We start from the raw sequence: 20528 nt of genomic DNA on the forward strand, positions 1-20528 counted from the left end.
CACTGTGAAATAGTGAACTTGGAAAAAGTACCTTAGATTTGGGGTCACCTTGTGTTTGGGCATTCGTGGTGTCCATATTTATATTTTTTAATTGTAGCCTCTTGTACATACTCTTAAGAAACTTACTTTTAAAAATTAATATATTTTAGATATATTGCTATGCTGATGTATCAGTATCTAGATCTATATCTCTACCACCTACATAATATTTTTAAAGATCTGCACAGTAAAGCAAAGTTTGTACTAAAAGTTATAAAACACTTGCCTTTTTGTTCTTTTTCTTTTCCTTTTCTTTTTTTTTTTTTTAAGCCACATACCTTGAAAATCCTTAACATTGTTAAGGTTTACCAGAGGTTTAGCTCTTGCCTAGCTCTGCAGCGTCATCTCTTAAAACTATCCCTTTCTGTTAGAAACGCACTAGTTTTCCCCAGAGGCTGCCCCCACCTCCAGACTCATCCGTGCTTTTCCTACTTGGTATGACTTCCTCTTCAGGGAATCTTCTCTGGCCCTTCAGTTGGCTGCACCTGTTCTTCCCCTTTTCTAACTTTTCCCCTGCTCTTTTCCTGCATGCTGGGAAGTCTAACGTGTAGAGAGTATTGTTTACCCCTGTATTCACCATCACTGCTGTGTGGCCTGGCATCTAGTAGGTGCTCACTAAATGTCTGCTGCATGAATGTGAATGAAAAGTTGTGAGAAAGGAATTCCCCCAACATTTGGAAACAGGGCTGATGTTCACTACCAGGCCATTCTTTTCTCCTGTTGGACATAAACAATCTCACAGACATCATATCAGACAAGGTTTCTCTGAGACCGTGACGACATGAAATAAAACAAGGTCCCTCTGTGGCCCACTGAATAACAAACATCCCCCTCTCTCAGCTGACACAGGGGTTTATTTTTGTTTATATTTTAATAAAGAAAATTCACATTTGACACCAATATTAAAACTTCTTATGTCTTTAAAACTGATCATAAATGATAAATCAAACAATGCGGTTTCTATAAATATACAATTTCTTTTTTAGGAAAATGGACTTTTTGTACTTCTTGTTGATGATAATGGTAACAGCAATTTCCACTTCTCAAACGCTTACTGTTCCTATTCCTGGGCTTCATGCTTTACATGGCTTCTCTCATTCACCCCTCACAACTCTATGGTATGGATCCTACTGAAGTCTCCTCTGCAGACAAAGAGAGGGGAGAATACTCATTTATTCTGAATAATTTTGGCAGAAAGGGTGCTTTTGGTCAAAGATGTGAGGAAAGGTAGAAGAGGTGTGGAGAAGAGGGGAAGGGAAAGCATGTTGTGTGTCCCCACAGAGCTACGTGGTTGGAATTTAACCTTAGAACAGAGAGGGTCAGACCCAGGAGCTTATGGACTTGATGTCACATGGACATACAGAACTGATATATGACCCAGAGCTTTGGAGAGTGCCTTGGGTGTTCCCTGGCACAGAGCCCTCTGCTGCCCCAACATCTTGAGCACGAGTGTTGAAGGCAACAGGAGGCAATGCTTTCAGCTTGATACAGAGACAGATGAAGCAGAACATAAAAGATGTGCCTCTAAGTCCACAGGACCCAGAAATCACCCAGGACCCAGGGAGGCCTGGGGAGGAGATGGTCCTTCTCCAAAAGCTGATAGGGACGTGGGCACCCAGGAGTCTGGGTGACTGTTAAGGGAACTTCATCTGATCTTACTCTCTGGGAAGACCTAGCACACATACAGGTCATCTTCCTGGCCTCTCTTTGAACGTTTCTATGGCTTTTCAAAACTTTATCTTCCAAAATTCTCTGTGACATTTATATTCCAACCCCTGTTGCAAAAGAGAAAGAGAGGGAAGGAGAGAGAGAGAAGAAAAGAGAGAAAGAAAGAAAGAAAGAAGAAAGAAAGAAAAACAAAATCTCACCATTTCCAATTCATAGAATTGTAGCGTGGAAGAAATGTGGAGGTGATCTGCTCAGTCCTTGTTTTGCAAATCCTGGAATGAAAACAGCAGTGTTTACCAGAGTTACTTAACATTTTGGTAATGATATTAATTTCAATAGCTATAACTTGCTGGGCACTCAGCATATACTAGGCTCTTCATGGATTAGCTTCTTTAACCCCCACTGGACCCCATGATGTAAATTCTCATCCTACATGAGGAAATTGAATCTCAGAGAGGTTATGTGACCTACTCAGCCCCAATAGCACATAAGTGGAGTTGCTGTGATTTCTTTTATTCCAAATATCAGAGACTTAACCACTCTACCATCTCAACTGCCCATAGCAGTTGCTATTTATTGAGCTCCTACTGTGTGCTAGTCACTAGATGAAGCCTACAGACAGAGCCATTGGTGGAATTTCTCTATTCACCTACCAAATTCTTATTGAATTCATATTGTGTGCCATGTACTATGCTATGTGCTGAGGATACCACAGAGGACAACTGCTCTGGGGCAACATGGAGCCTGGTCAGATGACTTTCATCCCTCAAGCCACAATTGCTGACTGGGCTTGTGGTGGTTTACACCTCCCAGTGAGCCTGCGATTCTTCCCCCCTCTGCGCTCTCCTCTAAAGCTGAAGGAAACTTGGGTAATCCTGAATAGTTTTTGACTTGTACTCACATTCTTTAGTACCATGTTTCCCAAGAGTATCCCAAGGATGTGCAAAAACAGCTGCTTTCAGTGTTCTACATTTAAAGCCAAACTCAAAGGAAGGAATGGAGGAAATGAAAGACAAAAAATTTTAAGACCTACAGAAACAAATAATGTGAGGAATAAGCTTAAGAATTCCCTGAGCTTTCACCAATGGGTTAACAAGGCTTAGGGTGGAAAGCCAGCACAGGGAGAAAGTGCCACCAGTGTAGAAAGCATAGAGCGGAAAGTCACTTCCACAGGATGGAAGTGTCTGTGAACAGGTAGAAGCAGAAAGCCCCTGCAGCAGGGTAAAAACGTCCAGAGCTAATTAGCAAGAAAAATGCCTTGTTAACCCTGAGGCAGCAGGGTTAGCCCCTAGACAAGTTAAGATAAACAGACACAGTGCCTGGTGGCTGCAGTAAACGGCCATCTGCTCAGCACTGGGACTTTGATTTGTATTGACCCAAACCCCTAACACCACGTACCTTTGAAACCCCCTTTCTCTCACACAGATGAATTAATGGTTAGTGTTTTATTGTCTCTTTCTGCATGTCCATGACGTTTGTAAGCCTTCTGATCCTAATAAATATGGAGCAAGGACCCTTACTTGGGGCTCTCGTCTCTTCCCAGACATTAGCCTTTCTCGTATTCAATTCTGCATCCACTCTCTTGCTGGACAAGAGGGAACTCTGACTCAAAGCCTGTGACAAAATAACAATTTGGCAAAAGTAAGTCCTTACATTAGTTTAAATGTAAATTGATTAAACTGCCAATCAAAAGATACAGATTGACAGGATGGGTTTTTAAAACTCAGGATTCAGGGGTGCCTGGGTGGCTCAGTCATTCAAAAGACTGACTCTTGGTTTTGGCTCAGGTCATGATCTCACGGTTTGTGAGACTGAGTCCTGGGTCAGGCTCCACGCTGACAGCATGGAGGCTGCATGGGATTCTCTCTCTCTCTCTCTCTCTCTCTCTCTCTCAAAATAAGCTTTTAAGAAATTAAAAAATAAAAATAAAAATCAATATTCAACTATATGCCATCTATAAAAGATTGAAAATCTCTAAGGACATATATAAGTTGAAAGTGAAAGTATGGGAAAAGATATTCCAGGTAGATAGTAGCCAAGAGACAGCAGGAGTAGCTATGCTAATGTGGACTTTAGCTCAAAAATTCTTATGAGAGACAAAAAAAAAGGACATTATATAATGATAAAAGGGTCAATTAAGATGACATACAATTATGAGCATATATACAACAAATATCAGAGGTCCTAAATCTATGAAGCAAACATTGATAGAACTGAACAAATACACAGCTCTACAACAGTAGACTTCAGTTCCCACTTTCAGTAATGATAGAAGAGCCAGATAGAAAGTCAGTAAGGAAACAGAGGACTTGATTAACACTATAAACCAGCTGAACCTAACAGACATATACAGAATACTATTTTGCGCCAGTCTCAACCTATCAAAAATGATGCTATAAATGGCTGGAGATACTTACCTGGGCTCAGGTTCCCTTTTTGGAACCAGCGTTGTAGTTGAACTGGCCCTTGTGGCTTCAATGCAATCACTATCAAAATTCCAGTAACATTTTTTGTAAAAATAGAAAAATCCATCCTAAAATTCATATGGAATCTTAAGGGACCCTGAATGCCCCCCAAAAAAACTCTTGAAAAAAAAGAACAAAGTTAGAGGTCTCACCCTGATTTCAAACCTACTACAAAGCTACAGTAATCAAAACAGTGTCGTACTGACATTAAGATGGACATACAGACCAGTAAAAAAGAATAAGAAGCCCAGAAAATTACCTTGCAGTATAGTTAGTTGATTTTTGACAAGGCTGCAAGACCATTCCATGGGGGAAACAACAATCTTTTCAACAAACAATTAAAAATTGGATTTGGGGAATCTAATTTGGGATTGGGAAAATTGAATATTCACATGTGAAAGAATGAAGTTGGACCCTTACCTTACACAATATAAAACTATTAATTCAATATGGATCAAAGACCTAAGTGTAAGAGTGTAAAACTATAAAATTATTAGAAGACAACATAGGGGAAGGGTTCATGACATTGAATCTGGCAATCATTTCTTGGATATGATACCAAAAGTACAAGCAATAATAGGAAAAATAAATTATATTACATAAAAAGTTTAAACTGTGCATCAAAGGACACAATCAACAGAGTGAAAAGGCAACCCATAGAATGGGAGAAAATATTTGCAAATCATATACCTGATAAGAGGTTAATATCCAGAATATATGAAGAACTCCTACCACTCAACCACAATAACCCCAAACAACCCACTTTTAAAATGAACAAAGGACTTGAATAGACATTTCTCTAAAGAAGATATATAAATGGTCAATAAGAATATAAAAAGATGCTCAATATCACTGACCAGGGAAATGCAAATCAAAATCACGATGAGATATACTACCTTACACCTATTAGAATGGCTACTATCAAAAAGAAAAGAAAAACAAAATAACAAGTATTGGTGAGGATATTTAGATTTTGGGATCCTTATGTACTGTTGGTAATGTAAAATGGTACACATGCAATGGAAAACAGTATGGTGATTCTTCAAAAAATTAAAAATAGAATCACCATATTGTCCAGCCATTCCACTTCTGGGTATATATCCAAAATAGCTGAAGAGAGTGTTCAAAGAAATTTTTGTACACCCATTTTCATAGCAGCATTATTTACAACAGCCAAAGGTGGAAGCAGTCCAAGTGTCTATTGCCAGGTAAATAGAACAAAATGTGGTATACACATACAATAGAATTATTCAGCCTTAAAAAGGAAGGAAATTCTGACACGTGCTACATACAACATGGGGAAAAGTTACAGACATCATGCTAAGTGAAATAAGCCAGTCACAAAAAGACAAATACTGTATAATTGCACTTAAATGAGGTATCTGTTATAGAGACTGCAACTAGAATAGAGCTTGCCAGAGATTGGGAGGAGGGCAGAATGGAGAGCTGCTGTTTAATGAGTTTAATCAGGCTCGTAGTTTCTCGTTTGTTTTTTTTTATTACCTTTTATCTTTTTTTGGATCAGAGTTTTTAAAATTCTTTCTTTTTCCTTCCTTTTTCCTTCCTTCTTTTTTTCCTTTTCTTTTCCTTTCTTTTTCTTTGGAATCAGCCTTATAGTTTTTTGATTCTCTGTTTGGTTTTTTGTACCCTTTCCTTTTCTCTTTTTTTTTTTTTTTTGGTTTTTTTTTTTTTTTTTTGAGATCAGGCTTTTTCTCCCTCCCCTCTTTTTACCAAGGTTACTTGAACAAACAAATCAAAGGTTTGGACCTAGTTAAAGGTCCAAACACTCCACCACAGGAAGCATGGAGGAACTGTGCAGAGGACTGACCAGTAGGAAAGAGCAGCCAAAACGCAACAACAGAGTATACACAACATACACCAGAAACACTTCATGAAGTGCCAGGCCCTGGACAGGGTATGACCCCTTTTTAATACAGCAGTACTCTCAGGTTCAGGAAACACAAAACATTTTAAAGCACACAAAAGACAGAAACTTAGCCAAAATGACAAGATGGAAGAATTCTTCCCAAAAGAAAAATCAAGAGGAAATCACAGCCAGAGAATTGCTCAAAATAGACATAAGCAATATATCCGAACAATAATTTAGAACAATAGTCATTAGATTACTAACTGGGCTTGAAAAAAGCATAGAAGACACCAGAAAAATCCTTGCCGCAGAGATCAAAGACCTAAGAACTAGTCAGGATGAAATAAAAAGTGCTGTAACTGAGATACAAAACAAACTGGATACAGTGACAATGAGGACTGAAGAAGCAGAGGAGAGAATAGGTGATATAGAGATAAAATTATGGAAAATAACGAAGCTGAAAAAGAGGGAAAGGAAATTATTAGATCACGAGGGGAGACTTAGAGAACTAAGTGATTCCATGAAACAAAACAATATCCATATCATAGGGAGTCCCAGAAGAAGAAAGGGGAAAAGGGGGCAGAAGGTTTATTTGAACAAATGATAGCTGAGAACTTCTCTAATCTGGGGAAGGAAACAGGCATTCAAATCCAAAAGGCACAGAGAACTCCCCTCAAAATCAACAAAAACAATTCAACACCATGACATATCATAGTGAAACTTGCAAAATACAAAAATAAAGAGAGAATTCTGAAAACAGCTAGGGACAAAAGGTGCTTAACCTACAAGAATGGAACATAATAAGGTTAACAGCAGACCTGTCCACTGAAACTTGGCAGGCCAGAAGGGAATGGCAGGAAATACTCAATGTGCTGAATAGGAAAAATATACAGCCAAGAATTCTTTATCCAGCAAGGCGGTCATTCAGTATAGGAGAGTTTCTCAGACAAACAAAACTAAAGGAGTTTGTGACCACTAAACCATTCAATCACTAAACCACTAAACCAGCCCCACAAGAAATTTAAGGGGGGGGGGGTGTCTCTCTGAGTGGAAAAAAAAAAAAAAAAAAGACCAAAGCAACAAAGCCTACAAAGAACCAGAGAACATTACCAGACACACCAACTCTACAGGTAACACACTGGCACTAAATTCATGTCTTTCAGTAATCATTCTGAATGTAAATAGACTAAATGTTCCAATCAAAAGACATATGGTATCAGAATGGATAAAAAAAAACAAGATTCATCTATATGTTGCCTACAAGAGACTCATTTTATTTATTTATTTAATGTTTATTTATTTTTGAGAGACAGAGCATTAGCAGGGGAAGGGCAGAGAGAGAGGGAGACACAGAATCCAAAGCAGGCTCCAGGCTCTGACCAGTCAGCACAGAGCCCGATGTAGGGTTCGAACTCACAAACCTTGAGATCATGACCTGAGCCAAAGTTGGACGCTTAATGATTGAGCCACCAGGCGCCCCTACAAGAGACTCATTTTAGACTTAAAGACACCTACAGATTGAAAGTGAAGGGATAGAGAACCATCTTTTATGCTAATGGAGATGAAAAGAAGGCCAGAATAGCCATACTATATCAGACAAACTAGATTTAAAAACATAGACTGTAACAAGAGATGAAGAAGGGCATTATATCATAATTAAGGGATCTTTCCATCAAGAAGACCTAACAATTGTAAATATTTATGCCCCAACTTGGAACACCAAAATATGTGAATCAATTAATCACAAACATAAAGAAAACTCATTGATAATAATACCATAATAGGAGATTTTAATACCCCACTTACAACAATGGACAGATCATCTAAGCAGAAAATCAACAAGGAAACAATGGCTTTGAATGACACACTGGACCAGATGGACTTAACAGATATATTCAGAACATTTCATCCTAAGGGAGCGGAATACACATTCTTCTTGAACGCATATGGAACATTCTCCAGAATAGATCACATACTGGGTCACATATCAGCCCTCAACAGGTACGAAAAAGATCAAGATTATACCATGCATATTTTCAGATAACAAAATGCTATTTTCGTAGCATTTTCAGATGCTATGAAACTGAAATCAACTATAAGAAAAAAATTTGGAAAGCCCCCAAATACTTGGAGGTTAAAGAACATCCTACTAAAGAATGAATGGGTTAACCAGGAAATTAAAGAAGAAATTTAGAATTACTAACTCAACACTCAAAAAAAAAACCCAAATAATCCAGTGAAGAAATGGGCAGAACACATGAACACTTTTCCAAAGAAGACATCCAGAGGGCTAACAGATACATGAAATGATGGTCAACATCACTCATCATCAGGGAATACAAATCAAAACCACAATGAGATACTACCTCATACTGGTCAGAATGGCCAAAACTAACAACTCAGGAAACAACAGCTATTGGTGAGGATGTGGAGAAAGGGGAACCCTATTATGCTTTTGGTGGGAATGCAAACTGGTGCAGCCACTCTGGAAAACAGTGTGGAGAGTCCTCAAAAAGTTAAAAATAGAACTACCCTACAACCCAGCAATTGCACTACTAGGTATCTATCCAAAAGACTTAAAAAATTGCTGATTCAAAGGGGCACATGCACCCTAATGTTTTTAGCAGTGTTATTATCAACAATAGCCAAATTATGGAAAAAGCCCAAATGTCCATTGACTGACAAATGGATAAAAAAGATGTGGTAGATATATACAATGGAATATTACTCGGCCATCAAAAAGAATGAAATCTTGGCATTTGCAACAACATGGATGGAACTATAATGTATTATGTATGCTAAGCGAAATAAGTCAGTCAGAGAAAGACAAATATCATATGATTTCACTCACATGTGGAATTTAAGAAACACAACAGATGAACACAGGGGAAGGGAAGGAAAAATAAGATAAAAACAGAGAGGGAGGCAAACCATAAGACACTCTTAATTATAGCAACAAACTGAGGTTGCTGGAGGGGAGGTGGGTAGGGGGTAGGGCTAAATGGGCAGTGGGCATTAAAGAGGGCACTTGTTGGGATGAGCACTGGGTGTTATATGGAAGTGATGAATCACTGGGTTCTACTCCTGAAACCAATACTACACTGTATGTTAACTAACTTGAATTAAATAAATTAAATTAATTAAAAAATATAAAGAAGCTCACTTGAGCATTGGTATCAGAGTCTTTCTTAAAACTCCATGGATGATTGTCTGTATGTTGCCTACTAAATAAAAATAGTGCGTATGTTTACAGACCCTCTGGATGTTGACAGTTATGTGACCAAAAGCCTAGACCCTGAATCACATTGTTAGTGTGACCCAAAGCCTCTATGTAAATTAGTTGTTATTATTTGGCTTGGCCTAAGGTCTGTACTCCAAATAACCTTGTTAATCCCTGCCTAACACAAAGCCGCTCGTAAACAAAGACATTTACCAGGCAAAATATTCCAAAGAGGTAAAAATAAGTAGGAGCTAAGGAGAAAAAAAAATACTTCTTTCTAGGTAAACTTGGACACTTTACTACCAAACCACCATTCTAGAAATGACAAAACAGTTCTACAGAGAATTTCAGTGAATGGCCCAAGTGCCCACAGATGGCAAATGACCAAGTTAGAATTAAGACCCAGAATAAAATTCCAGAGTCAGACTATTAACCATCAAGTTGTGCTATCTCCCAAAGGCACACAAGAGTTTCATCTGACACAAACTGACACAGTTAGATTTCAAAGGCTTCAACAGAGTTCTCATTACTACATTCTCTTAATCTAAAGTCCTCTGTTACAGGAGTGCCTGTGTGGCTCAATTGGGCAAGCCTCTGACTTGGTTTTGGCTCAGGTCATGATCTCACAGTTTCGTGAGTTCGAGCCCCATGTCGGGCTCTATGCTGGCAGCATAGAGCCTGCTTGGGATTCTCTCTCCCTCTCTCTCTCTCTGCCCCTTCCCCACTTGTGCTGTCTCTGTCTCTCTCAAAATAAATAAATAAACTTTAAAAAGTGAAATAGGGGGCACCTGGGTGGCTTAGTTGTTTAAGCAATTAACTTTGGCTCAGGTCATGATCTCACAGTTTGTGAGCTTGAGCCCTGTGTCGGGCTCTATGCTGACAGCTCAGAGCCTGGAGCCTACTTCAGATTCTATGTCTCCCCCTCTCTCTACCTCTCCCCTGCTCAGGCTCTGTGTCTGTCTCTCATTAATAAATAAACGTTAAAAAAAAGTGAAATAAAATAAAATTCTATGTTAAAAAATAGTCAATACCTATGCCTGATACTCTCTTAGTGCAAGTTCTGCTCACCTAATGGCTAGAACCAATACCTTCTACCTTGCTTTGTTTTAAAAATACATCTTTCAAGATCAACTATAAATGGAATCTAATTCTATCTAAGCTTAATTCTTCCCCCAGCAGATAATATGTAAAATAAAGGTTTACTATTTCCTACAGAGAAAGAAACTCCACTAAAATGTGGACAAACCAAGACTTACCACATGCCTATGTATATACTAGGTCAGAGGAAAAGGGGCAGTGGGAAGGGTCTGAATTCACCAATGCTCTCTCACTGCCATGGGCTGCCATCAATCAATGAAAATAAAAGGCCCATGAACATCTCTATCAGGGAAAACATACATGGAGAAGGAAAGCACATGTAAGAAAAACAAAAATCAAGTGAAAAATAAACAGCATGTGTAATAACTTGCAAGGAAAAATCTCTGTGAAGACAGAAGACCATGAAAGACTTGCCAAATGAATATAGCCACACCAGGTAGGCCACGGGAACTCACTGGGCAGGCAAATCCCACCCTCTTCTGTGGACCTCAGCATTCATGCAGGCCCAAGCTGTGCTTTCCTGCTTTCTATGGCACTCATCTTAGGAGAAATACACGAGGGGACAAGAAAGTCATCAGGAGACTAGACACCAGGGCCAGAAGTAACTCAGGCCCTCCCCTGAGTCTACAGATGCACCACAGGACTTATTTGCTTTGTCAAGGGGAGGCTGACTGTCCTTGACAGAGGGGGGTCAAGAATCCGTCAGCGGCCAGCCACTGAGGAAAAAGCCCTGGGTCCTGGAATGCTTCTGGGAAGCACCATCCCCCCTGTCCAAGGAGGCAGGTGCTAAGCAACTGGTGTGCCCCACCAGGGAGGGAGCCCCTCCACAGCTGGGCCTATGTACACTAGGGAAGAGGGTGTTTTTCCGGGGGGTAGGGGGCAGTGGGGTTGCAGACCTGCAGAAAGGGATTCCTGAAAGGCACTGGGAGAGGCAGAAACTCTGATGTGTGGTACCAGGGCATGGGACTCCTCCACCCACAACTAGGTCTCAGGGAAAATGGATTTTCAGGTGACAAGGCTATGGGATCTTTATTACCTCACTCACCAGATATCATCCCCACCCCACCTGGCCTCACATCAGATCCCATTCCTACCCGCTCCATTTGGATTTCGGTCCATAGTGTATGCAGTCTGTAGTGTCTGCATCTGGCCATCAAATCTGGCCGGCATGGCGGTAGTGGTGGCCACGGCTGTGATCCAGAGGCCCATGATCTAGGGGAACCGAGGAGAGTAAAGCAGGCTCACCCTCCCCACCTCCCGGGTTACACCCTCCTCTTTCACCCCCTCCCCACCGCCCACAACGCTCCAGGAGCCCAGCAACTCGGGGTTGAGGCCCGCCCTCCAACTGCACAAGTGCGGGCAACAGATATTGCCAGCTTCACCCGGAACCACCACCATTCCTAAACGAAGGGCGGAAACTGTAGGGGGGCGGGGGCGCCCTCTGGCGGTAGTGTTGGACAGGCTGAGGCACAGGCTGTGGCTGTCCTCTGTCTTCTAGTGGGTCCAGCGGATGGAAAGAAGGGAGGGAGGGAGGAAAGAAGAGAGGGAGCGAGGGAGGGCCAAGCTAGACTGACCAAGCAGGATGAGAACAGTAGCGTTGGTATCCCTTCCCTTGCGAGTGTGCCTGGGATGATTCTGGAAGGGGTCTGCCCTCTGACCCTGAGATGGGACTGCCCCTGTGTGCTTCCAGGCCAATTTGCTCCCTCGCAGGCTTCAGTTACTGGAGCCAGAGCCAGCCGGAAGCCAATGAGCTGCCCAGTATGGGTGGAGGGATGGGATTTGTCATCTTACAGTCCCCATTCTTCCTAGTGACCTTGTAGCTGTTTTTGCTGTGTTTGGCTGTGTAGCTGAGTGTGATTTTTTTCCTCCTCGTTTGTTCTCGGTTTTCTTAAGGTGTGCCTGACCTGGCGATGGCTTCAGACCGGCAGTTGTAGGAAGCCCCCCTCCATCCTAAAAGGCACCTTTCCAAACACAAGAATACAAAAAGACCTGCTCAGGAATGCCTTTCAGACTTTGAGGAAAGAGGTCAAAGAAGGTGCTCTTCACTCTTTAAGGCCCCACCTCACCCCCCTCCCCAAAATTCATATATCTCACCTAACCATTGTGCCATGATCCACAGGAGGCAAGTCACATGAGGAGGGTATGATCCACTCCGTGGCTGACTTGATGGCAAATTTACCACTGATCCACTTCCAGTTTAGCTGTTTTGGCCTACCAGCATTTCATCTTCTGGCTTCCACTCCTTACTGGGAAGCCGGTCCCCGTTTGAGTTTGGGGGAGTAGAAGTGGAGGTGGGAGGGGTGTTTTCCAGAGGAGCGTTGCTACTTGGAATGTGCTTTCTTTTCTTTTCTTTTCTTTTCTTTTTTCTTTTCTTTTTTTTCCCCACCCACTGCAATCTTGTCTGATTTGGGGTTGGTACCAGCCATGTTTCTTCTTGTGGTCCTGTATATGAAATTCTTGATTGTGAGCCTTCCGGGGCTTCTTCTTGCTGCCCAAGCATGGCTTGGGGTCACTGTCAGTCTTGAAGTATCCAAACACTGCCTCAGACATACACTTTCTTCCTCCATCTTCCCTTGCTGGATCCCAATTCTACACCTATTCAACTTGATCTTTCTGTTCTCTGTGCCTGTGTTTGCTCCTCAGCAATTTCCATTATTCTCTCCTCCTCCTATAGGGGATGTGTTATATTCCAGTGGGTTCATTTTTCCTTCTGAAACTATTCTGCTGAGGTCATCACTTACATTTTTTGTATGTCATGGGCAAAACTTTTTTTTTTTTTTCTTTTCTCCTGGTTTTTGTGTTGTTTTTAAACTCCTAGAAGAGATTTCATTTCCTGTCCAGCCTGAGCATTTCTCTTCTGTGACTGAATCTATGTCCCTACCTCCCCTGCCCCTACCAAGGAACTGTCTTTGAGCATAATTCACATCAAACAAAATGCACTGCCTTTCCATTTGGTGTCTGACAACATTTGGCAGATGTCCTTGGAGGTGGTTTGCTGCTGTCACCAGAACCTCAAACACTGGAGGGGATGGAACCCAGAAAGTCTCTGAGGAAACTACGAGTGAAAAATTACTGGGGACTAGAAGAAACTGCTTCTTTTTCCTCAGGGTTCTCTAGAGAACTGCTAGAAGCCTTTTGTGGGTATCAGTACCATGGAGGTGCTGATGTCCCGACATGCAGGATTCCAGTCAGTGGTGGCCTCTAGTGGTGCATGCCTGAACTGAGACTCAGACACAGCCACGATCCAAGTCCACACTCCAGGCACCTTACCCTCAAGCTCTCCTGAACCAGAGTCAGCCCTAAGACTCACACATAGTGTCTTGACCCAAAACAAAGTCAGGCAGGCCAATCTCCAAACATACGTCATTCTTTGTATGGTGTTGGATTCTTTCTCTCTTCAAAAACCACTGTCTCTCACCCCAAACACTGCACCCCCAGACACAGCCAACCGCCACACTGGACTGTATTCCTGACTGAAACAAGTGGCTCCAACCAGGCCCAGTCTGTCAACAGGGGTCTGGAGAGGACATCAAAGGTACCAACCAGGCCTACTTTTCTTCCTCCACAAAATACTGTCTCCCATCACAGTTCGAGACTTTCCCTCCAGGAGGAGGAAAAATCCTTGTAAAGACAAAGCGCCATGAAAGACTTGCTAAATAAATGTGGCCACGCTAGGTGGCCACATAGGGATTGGGAAACCCACTGGGTAGGCAAATCCCACTCCCTTCTCTGGACCTCAGCCTTCAGGTAGGCCAAGCTATTGTTTCCAGGGGCACTGGTCTTGGGACTAGAGAATAAGAAAGGTATCAGGAGACTAGATGCCCCAGACTACAGGAATTCAGACGAAGCCCTCCTCTGAGGCTACAGATACAAGGCAGAGGGACAGGAGCTCCACAGGACTTGCCAGCTTTGTCAAAGGGAGGCTGGCTGTTCCTGACACTGAGGTCAAGAATATGTCAGGAGGATAGCCACTGAAGAAAGAGTCTGGATTCTGGAAGACCTATGGGAAGCATTATTGCCCTTTCTCTCCTCCTCTATAGTCCATGTTATATTCCAGGGAGTTCACTTTTCCTTCTCCTATGTCCACTTGTTCTTAAACCTGTCTGCTCAGGCCATTTCTTTTGTTGTTTTCAGTTGTGAGCAGCTTTTTCTCATTTCCTTGGTTTATTTTCTTGTTTTTAAACTCATAAAAGAGATTCCATTTCCTGTCCAGTTGACCACTGCTTTTCTGTGTCTTTCACTTATGACTGACTTTATATTTGTACTTCCCCTGTATCAGTAAACTGTCTTTCACTCAGAATTTCATTCAAACATAATTCACTCAAACAAAGCACACTGCTACTCCTTTAAGTGTATGATGATTTTTTACAAACATAGAGGTGGAGTGCTGCCATAATGGAAGCTCCAACACAGGGAAGGGGCAGAACCTGGAAAGCCTTTCAGGTAACTCTTTGCAAAAGCCACAGAGCCAGGAAGAAAACATTTCTTTCCCATAGTGTTCCTTTCCACAGTGGTTATAACCACTTCATCCCCCAACCACCATTGTCAGGGCACACAACCCCTGACACAATTTTTTGAAGTTAGTAGCCCACATGTCCAATAGCGGTATAGATCTCAGCTAGGAGTCCATCTCAGCTAGAATCAAAGTGTGGACATCAGGCTGTTAGGCAAGCTATCCATACTGTATCTTTCCATGAAGCACATCAGGCTGTCATTGCCCAGAAACCAACTCAGGTGGGGAAACTTCAACTCATACTTTGTCCTCACTACAATTTTAACTATCTTGTCTCCATAAAGCCCTGCCTCTTAATCCAAACTAACCATCAAAAGCCATCAATGTGACTTGGCAAAGCAAAATCCTGGTCATATCACACCTGAGAAAAGTAGGTCCTACCTTGCCTAATTTTTGAAACCAGGTCACTGGAGAAGATGGAGGATAAATTCTCAACTGGTTCTATATAGTCTTCAATTCTTCCTCCACTAAATACTGTCCAATATCATGGCTTTCCCACTTCTCTCCAAGAGGAAGAAAACTCTTGTACAGGCAGAAAGCTGAGGAAGATTTTTTTAAGTGAAGAGGTTGATAATAGGCAAGTGGGAGAGGGACACTATGTAGGGTCTTCCATCAGGAACCCTTAGTGACAGACAGCACCTTGTACTCTGGGGAAAGGTAAGGCCTGAGAATCTTATCTGGCAGAGTGTGCCTGGGGAAGGAAAAGGCATGTCTGTGATAAAAACCAGAGAACTCTTGGAAAACCAGAAAGCACCTGGAGCATCTTCTTTCTTCCAGGAAGACAAACACTCTATTTTTCTGGAACTGCCTTTTAAGTTCACAGAACTATGCCTTCCTGTTTGGAGAGGTTCTCAAGGAATTCAGACCAAGGCCTCCTGTGGCCCCCTCCATTAGTTCGTACATTCAGGGCAAAGGGAGAATGGCACCAGATAGCTGACCTATCTTTTAAAGGAAAGTCCAGCCAGTCCCTGTCACATGGGGCAAGACTCTCCCAGGAGGACAACTACTTTGGAAAGAGCCCTGGCTCCAGGAAGGCCTCTTGGAAGATTTGCTCCTGTGGAAGAAGTAAGGTGCCCGCTAGCCCACCCATATTTACATCCAACTCAGGAGACAGCACCCTCAATAGCCAGGTCCAGTTATCTGAAAGGAATTGGGGTAAGGAATTGGTGATATAAGACAGGGCAGGTGCAGCATTTCCAGGAAAGTGCTCTAAGAGGCATGGCCCCCCTCGGTAGAAGTTTTAGAATTGGCCCTGTGGAGGTGCTGGCCCACCAAGGTGCCCAAGTCAGGAGATAGCACTCTCCATGACCAGTCCCAAGTACAGCTAAAAGAGGTGGGGTGGTTTCACTATTTCTAGGAATGTGCTCAAAGAGTCGGTAACCCCTGGAGTTTGAGGCCAGGATTGGGATCCTTTTTCAATGTCTGAAGGAGGTACTGGTCTCACAATACCTATGAGTGTCTATTTACAATAGACACTATCACTTAGGGACTTGGACCTTCATATCCCTGCCCCCAACCTACCAGCCACATTCCCTCCATACCAGTCTGAAGAGGTGGCAAGGGGAGCCTAGGATGTGCGGTAGGATCCTTGTCTCAAGTCTTCATTGAATGTGTGAATGTGATTGTCCCTGAAGGAGTCTGCCAGAGATATGAATGAATGAGTGAATGAATGAATGAATAAAGCAAAACAAAACAAAACAAAAACAAAGAATATAAACATAACAAGAATACTGTCAACTCACTTTCATATTATAGAAGAGGTACAACAATAGGCCATGTACAGTCTTTAGAACATCTCACAAGCCCTCTTGCTCTAAAGGGAACCACATAACTAATTGTAGATATTTTGAGAACAGGAACTTCACAGTGGTACAACATTAAAAACTGAGCTGCAGATCTTAATGGAAATTCTGCCATTTTCCCACTAATGTCTTTTTTTCTGATCCAGGATCCGCTTTACATTCAGTTGTTATTTCTCCTTAGCCTTTGCCACCTTCCACGTTTTCTCAATCTTTTCTTGTCTTTGAGGATCCTGATGCATGTTTATTTTGTGTAAGTCCTAGGAAGAAACAAAATCAAAATGAAATTCATAGAATTCTGTTATCATTGAAATCACTTTTTCTCATCAACATATATGTTTCTTCTGGGATATATGCTATTGTTATAAATTTCTCTGTTGACATTTTCTTTGTACAAAATAACTTTTGGTTTCACTATGCTTTACATACAATGGGATCATTCATTCTTAGCTCTTGGCCTTTTCATTCCTGTTGTCTAGTGATGTTATCTGCATTCTATTTTTCTTTCACTTTAAAATGATATCCAATTGCTTATCTCTTTGCTTTTTCTTGGTGGAATGGTTGCTCCTTTGAAAGCCCTTTTTTTTCTCTGGAAGGTTCTACGGTTTTGTTTTTTACTTTCATCAAATCTTCTCTTATGGTGATATCTACATGGCTCAGTTGGTTAAGCATCCAACTTGGCTCAGGTCATGATCTTATGGTTTGTGAGTTCAAGCCTGGTGTTGATCTCTGTGCTGACAGCTCAGAGCCTGGAGCCTGCTCTGGATTCTGTGTCTCCCTCTTTCTGCCCCTCCCCTGCTCACAATCCATCTCATGCTAAACTAAAGCAACATCAATAGTCCAAAACTACTCTGTTTAGATGGATCTGCTTACACAGTTGACCCTTGAATAATATGGGGGTGTTAGGGGTGCTGACCCCTCCCATCAGAGTTGAAAATCTGGATATAACTTAATTCCCCAAAACTTAACTACTAATGGTATACCATTGACTGAAAGCCTTAACAATAACATAAACAGTCAAACAACACATATTTTGTATATGTATTATATACTATATTTTTAGAATAAAGTAAGCTAGAGAAAAGAAAATGTTATTAAGACAATCATAACGAAGAGAAAATACATTTGCAGTACTTCACTGTGTTTATCGGAAAAAAAAAAAAACCACAGATCAGTGGACCATGCAGTCAAACATACGCTGTTCAAGGGTCAACCATACTGTCTACTGGGTTGTTGTTTTTTTAATGTTTATTCATTTTTGAGAAAGAAAGAGAGACACAACGTGAGCAGGGGACGTGCAGAGAGAGGGATACACAGAATCCAAAGCAGACTCCAGGCTCTGAGCTGTCAGCACACAGCCCAATACAGGTTTGAACCTACGGACCATGAGATCATGACCTGAGCTGAATTCAGATGCTTAACCGACTGAGCCACACAGGCACCCCTCTACTCTTTCTGCTAGGTCTCGCTCATGTGGTTCTGTTCCCTTGCATGACTTGTTATCTATGACAGCTTGCTGGTCATTATCCCTAAAAAGTTATTTGTGGAGGCAGAAGCATAAGGTTGGTATGCCCACCTGCAGTGTGGACTCTCATTCATCTTGCCAGGTATTAGCCAGCCCAACTCAAATCAAATTTGAGGTTCCTTAATTGATTTAGGTTGTGAGTCCATAATTTCCCACATCTAGTAAACTTGAAAAGAAAGAAAAATGGAACTTTGCCCCAGGAAAAGCAAATGAGGATTGCTGGAAATGGATCCCAATCATTGGTATTTTTTAAGTTTCTGGGTGACTTTAAGATTTAGCTAGAATTCAGAAGCACTGGACTTAAGAGAAAGGCAGAGTATAGGGGCCAAGTTGTAAAAGAAGAACATCTTTAGATTTAAACATTATATCTAAACATGATCTTCAGTCATGGTCCCTCATACATGGCACTGACCATAAGCTAAAGATAAGAATTTACAGTTTTTTCTTTTTTTCACAAAAATATTTACAAAAACAGAGAGAAAAGATTAATCACTATGTACTCATTATCCAGATTTAAGTTTTCAGTATTTTGCCAATTTTGCATTAAGAAAAGTTATTTTAAAAAACTAGGAAATTAGGAAACATTACTATGTCATCCTGTGTGACTCTTCAAAGTCATACCAGAGCATGGTCCAAAAACCCACCCAAGGTTGGGACACCTGGCTGGCTCCGTGAGTTAAGCGTCCGAATTCGGCTCAGGTCATGATCTCACTGCTGGTGAGTTGGAGTCCCATGTCAGGCTCTATGCTAACAGCTCAGAGCCTGGAGCCTGCTTTGGATTCTGTGTCCCCATCTCTCTCTGCCCCTCCCCCACTCGTGCTCGCTCACGCTCTCTGTCTCTCTCTAAAAAATAAACATTAAAAAAAAATTTTTTTTTAAATAAAAGTTGACCCAAGGTCTAATAAGCCATTCTAGTGAAGGTTTTCTAAATTCAGCCAGCACTGTTCACATTTTTGGCCAGATAATCCTTTGTTGTAGAAGGTTGTCTTCTGCATTGTAGAATGGTTGGGGGCATCCATCCCTGGCTTTTACCCACCATGTGCCAGTTGCATTCTGCCCATCCTTCCCCTCCCACCCCCCCAGATGGTGACAACCAAAACTGTCTCCAGGCATTGCCAAATGTACCCTGGGGATTAAAATTACACAGTTTGAGGGTGCCTGGGTGGCTCAGTAGGTTAAGCGTCTGACTTTGGCTCACGTCATGATCTCACAGTTGGTGGGTTTGAGCCCCATGTTGGGCTTTGTGCTGACAGCTCGGGACCTGGAGCCTGCTTCAGATTCTGTGTCTCCCTCTCTCTCTGCCCATCCCCCGCTCATGTTCTGTCTCTCTCTCTCTCAAAAATAAATAAAAATGTTTTAAAAAATTAAAAAATAAAATAAAATTGCACCAGTTTGAGATCCTACTACTCTAGTGGAATACAGGTGTGATTGGCTTTTTACTAATTAGGACTCAGACTATGCATATGCATAGCTAGGTATTCACTTGCAGAAAATTGATGCATTTCATCTATTAGTCTATTACAGATGCAAATTGATTTTTTACAGAAAAGATAACCTTAAAGGTTTGGTTTTTATTGCCCTGTAGGACATGAAATAGTTTTGTATCTAAATTTGCAATCTTATTCCAAGAGTCTTTCTTCCACTAACTTGGCTCCAGCAGAGCAATGATTGCTCCATCATGCAGGACAAGAGGAAAATGCTAATAATCCTCTCTGATCTGAAAGAAAAATCTCACAAGTTTAAGGACGTCTTTAAGAAATCCAAAGACATCAATTATAGTATTTTTACCACAGCATCAGTTATCTATTGCTGTATAACAAATTACTCCCAAACTCAACAGCTTAAAACAAACATTTAGTATCTCACACAGTTTCTGAAAGTCAACAATACGGGAGCTGCTGGTTAGAGTGCTGAGTCTCTCATGCAGTTGCAGTCAATCTGTTATCGGCAAGGCCTGCAGCATGTCAAGGTCTGATCAGGGCTGCAGGATCTGCTCCCAAGATGACCCACTTGGATAGGGAGAGTATCAGTTCCTCCCTGGCTGTTGGCAGATTTCAGTTCCTTGCTACATGGGCCTCTACATAGGCTGTGTCAGCGTCCTCATGACATGACAACTAACTTCTCCCAGAGTAAATTATTTGAGAGAGAGCAAGAGAGAGAGAGAGAGAGAGAGAGAGAGAGAGAGCACACCTTGAAGACAGAAGAGGTATCATTTATAACTTAATCTTAGCAGTGGTGTGCCATCACTTCTACTGTATTTTATTAGCCTCCTAGACCAGCCCTGGTCCAATGTGGAAGGGGACTACACAAAGGTGTTAATGGCAACAGGTAGCC

At 41.7% G+C, this 20528-nt stretch overlaps 1 long non-coding RNA gene across 7 annotated transcripts in view; it reads right to left on the reverse strand.

The window, feature by feature from the left end:
• Positions 1 to 20528, reverse strand: part of LOC123578305 — a 29921-nt gene that overhangs the window by 5691 nt on the left and 3702 nt on the right. Inside the window, exons 2-5 of one of the 7 annotated variants that reach the window (XR_006702290.1) lie at positions 16602 to 16929; positions 16412 to 16508; positions 1908 to 1979; positions 1095 to 1181 (exon numbers count right to left, since the gene is read on the reverse strand). This is a non-coding gene — a long non-coding RNA (uncharacterized LOC123578305). Of the gene's footprint in view, positions 1 to 891; positions 1182 to 1907; positions 1980 to 16391; positions 16509 to 16601; positions 16930 to 20528 lie in introns of those variants that run through there. The other 6 variants (XR_006702291.1, XR_006702292.1, XR_006702288.1 and 3 more) reach the window with 6 other exon arrangements.

The sequence above is a fragment of the Leopardus geoffroyi genome, chromosome E2 (assembly GCF_018350155.1).
Source record: "Leopardus geoffroyi isolate Oge1 chromosome E2, O.geoffroyi_Oge1_pat1.0, whole genome shotgun sequence".
NCBI lineage: Eukaryota > Metazoa > Chordata > Mammalia > Carnivora > Felidae > Leopardus > Leopardus geoffroyi.